The sequence below is a fragment of the Etheostoma cragini genome, chromosome 15 (assembly GCF_013103735.1).
Source record: "Etheostoma cragini isolate CJK2018 chromosome 15, CSU_Ecrag_1.0, whole genome shotgun sequence".
In the NCBI taxonomy this organism is placed as follows: domain Eukaryota; kingdom Metazoa; phylum Chordata; class Actinopteri; order Perciformes; family Percidae; genus Etheostoma; species Etheostoma cragini.
This window is the reverse complement of record NC_048421.1, coordinates 1053282-1057321: the sequence shown is the minus strand read 5'-3', so window position 1 is coordinate 1057321 and position 4040 is coordinate 1053282.

Below are 4040 nucleotides of genomic sequence, written 5' to 3'. Positions count from 1 at the left end.
AGCGAGGGTCTGGGTTTGGTGGATCGGGATGAGGAGCAGGGGTCTGGGGTTGGTGGATCGGGATGAGGAGCGGGGGGGTTGGGGCGTTCATGGGGATTCAAAGTCAAGTGGACATGTTACGTAGAAAAACTGTGCGTGCATCGGACGGATTGCTGTTAGCCGTTGCTATACTGTTGCTATGGTTACTTTGTCATTAATTTGAGATCACAAAATACACGTGCCATGTGTGCAGGAATGTTAACGTGGAAAGTAACTAAAGTAACAAGTAACTAATTTAACTAGTAACAAAAGTAACAAGTAACTAAAGTAACTAGTAACAAAAGTAACTAGTAACTAAAGCTGTCAGATGAATGTAGTAGATTACCTAAAGTAACTAGTAACTAAAGTAACTAGTAACTAGTAACTAAAGCTGTCAGATGAATGTAGTGAAAAGTAGAATATTTCTCTCTGAAATATAGCGTAGTAGAAGTAGAAAGCGTCACAAATGAAAAGACAACACCTCCACAGTACTTTACGTGACGCACTTCTTTCCATTCCACCGCTGGCTGTGCTGAGAAAGCGAGGGAGGAAAGGAAAGGGTCGCACCCCCGTCCCCTCCTGTCCCCGTCCCCTCCTGTCCTGTCCTGGAGACGTGGACATGAGATGGCAGGCGGGAGGAACAGGACAGGAACATAGAGAAGGAGTCCTCGCACCGGAGACGGACTGAGAATAGAAATCTCCTCTTTCCTCAGAGTCGGCCCCGGGCTGAAGTGACAGGGCAGATTAACGTGAAAGACGTACATTACACACCGCTGTACGCATCGGGCTGCATGGGGAGTCCACGGAGTACAGCTGGAGGAGAGGTGTGATGCACCCCGCTGCCCCCCTGCCTGGTCTCATCTGGTCCGGCAGCGGGCTGTGGGTGACAGAATGAAACGTCACCCTGCTACATCCAGAGATGTCCTCAAGATGAGTCCAAGACAAGTTCTTGGACAAGTTCCATATACCAACGAGTCCAAGACAAGTCCGAGTTCAAGTACCAAAGAGTCCAAATACCAACAAGTCCAAGTACCAACAAGTCCAAATACCAACAAGTCCAAATACCAGTGAGTCCAAGATGAGTCCGAGACAAGTCTGAGTCCAAACACCAACAAGTCCAAATACCAATGAGTCCAAATACCAATGAGTCCAAGATGAGTCCGAGACGAGACTGAGTCCAAATATCAACATGTCCAAGTCCAAATACCAACACGTCCAAGAACCAACAGTCCAGGTCCATATATCAACAAGTCCAAATACCAACACGTCCAAGAACCAACAGTCCAGGTCCATATATCAACAAGTCCAAATACCAACAAGTACGATTACCAAAGAGTCCAAGATGAGTCTGAGACGAGTCCAACAACCAACAGTCCAAGTCCAAATACCAACGAGTCCAAATACCAACGAGTCCAATGACCAACAGTCGTTATGTACCGTTATGTAGTCGTTATATAATTAACAATATCCAGGTCCTGGCCCTGGCCCAGGTCCAGGTCCAACAGGCTCCGTCTCACACACTGTTACTCTACCAACTGAAGTTAGTTGCATTCAATAACTTCTTCTATGTTCTTTGCCGTAGCGGCCGCGAAAGCAGAGTTACCCGCGGAAACACTGGTGCGAATACAGGTTTGCCCCTCATACTTAACAATATACAGCTGTGTTAATAACAATATACAATATCCAGCTGTGTTAATAACAATATACAGTATCCAGCTGTGTTAATGACAATTAAAACTGTAGGCAAATATCAGAAGTGTGGACCGGCGGTTGCTCTTTGGAGAGAGAGAGTAAGAGGAGAGAGAAAAGAGGAGAGAGAGTAGAGGAGAAGGAGTAGAGGAGAGATCCAACACAGGCACGGCTTTACAGACAAAATGGTTCATGTAACGCAAAATTAAACCATATCTATATAAACAGCATTGCAGCGGATGTGAGGACATTAGCACCGGTGCGTCCTAGAGGAGCTAACAGCTAACAGACGCTACTTGCACCAACTAGCACTGGTCACTGCTGTTGACGGGATAAAATGTTGCGTTTACTTGTAAACTGTTAAAACCTTGAGACCGACGTATAACCGACTGCTGTCTGTTGAGTTGTCCTCCCGTCCCTCTGTCCTCTGGGACTGTCTACATCTAGAAACTAAGCTGCACGGGGTGCAGGGAACTACTCAGACTGGCTCAGGATCAGACGGTGGTTTACGGGGCGGTAGATGCGCGATGCAAAACACCCCGGAGAAGAAAAATGCTCGATCAGGCAAATTGGATCATGGGAAGTCAAAATTTTGATTGTGATTAAAATTTGATTAATTGTGCAGCCCTAATACACGATACTTTGACCCAGACAGACAGACAGACTGGATTTGTGCGGAGGAGGCTCACAAGCCTTCCACTGCTAGCTCTAGACATCATTCAGTCCTTCGTCAACATCTCACGCAGCTCTGACTGATCCGTCGCATCGAATCACAGTCGCAGCGTAGATACATGGACTTATGAGATTATAAAAATTCACCTCACCTCGCAGACCGCACGGTCTTCCTGTCAATAATCACAATAATGAATCATTGAAGAATCACACAATGTACAGTGGGTTGCTTTCATGGAATCTGGGTTTCCCTGTGATGCCTCAGCGTAGCGCGGCGCCTCTGTCACAGTCAGTTGGGGGGCTGTGTGTGGAGGCTTGTGCGGTACAGTTAGGATACAGCTGCTGCATCAGGGCCGGCATGCTCCGCAGTGTGCTGTGCGTCAGGGCCTGCATGCTCCGCGGTGTGCTGTCTATCATGGCCTGCATACTCCGTGGTGTGCTGTGCATTAGGGCCTGCATGCTCCGCGGTGTGCTGTGCATCAGGGCCGCATGCTCCGTGGTGTGCTGTGCATCAGGGCCGGCATGCCCTGCGGTGTGCTGTCTATCAGGGCCGGCATGCTCCGCGGGGTGCTGTGCATCAGGGCCGGCATGCTACGCGGTGTGCTGTCTATCAGGGCCGGCATGCTCCGCGGTGTGCTGTGCATCAGGGCCGGCATGCTCCGCGGTGTGCTGTGCATCAGGGCCGGCATGCTCCGCGGTGTGCTGTGCGTCCGGGACTGCTCCCAACCCGGAGGCGCTGTGTGTGGCAGGTTGTGGAGCAGTTGAACTCATTTGCAAAATCTATGAATTATGAAGAATTTCAAGCATTCACGTTTTGCATTGTCAGCTCTGTCGCCACAGCGCTGCAGAGTCAAATGTGGCGACACCTCAGATATATGTAAGCGTTATATTTTTAATGTAACAATTCACTGAAAACGGATCAAATTTGACCCAAGGACAACATGAGGGTTAACAAATTTGACCCGTTTTCAACAAGTTTCCACATCCCACATTTGGGTTTTATTTCAACAAAATTGTCAAAGAAATAACACTCACAGGTAAAGGGTCAGTTCCCTACTTTCATTGAATTTGGGGGTTTTATTGAATGTTATAGTATTTGAACATTGAAGAAAAAAGTGTCCAAAATTTCGGGAAAAGCTTCAGAAAGGCTGAAACGCTCAGGTGTATGGAAAACTTACATCCACTGTTATATAATGAACAGTGTTAGGGATTGGGATTAGATGAAAACTACTTTTTCTCAACCTCCTCTCCCGCCCTTTCTCCCCCTCTATCTCTCGCTATCCACTTCCTGGAACCTGCCCATGCAATTGGATTTAGTGTCTGTCTGTGTGCCTGGCTTGTCTCAAAACTCTCTCTCTCTCTCTCTCTCTCCCGCCTCTCTGTTCCACTCCTCTCTTTTTACTGCCCTCCTCAGCTTGTCTCTGCATTCTAATTGGACCATAATGCAGCCACTGTGGTCCACAACTACAACACTACATGACAGTAAAACAACAAGAGTGCTCCTCCGATCCAACAGGCTCACTACTGACTGCGTATTGAGTTGCTGCTCTGTGTGTGTGTGTGTGTGTGTGTGTGTGTTTACATATGTGTGCGTGCCAAGTGTGATACCCAGGTCTGGTGTTGCAGTTTCTGTTTGTGTTTGGATAAGAGGGGGGGGGGGG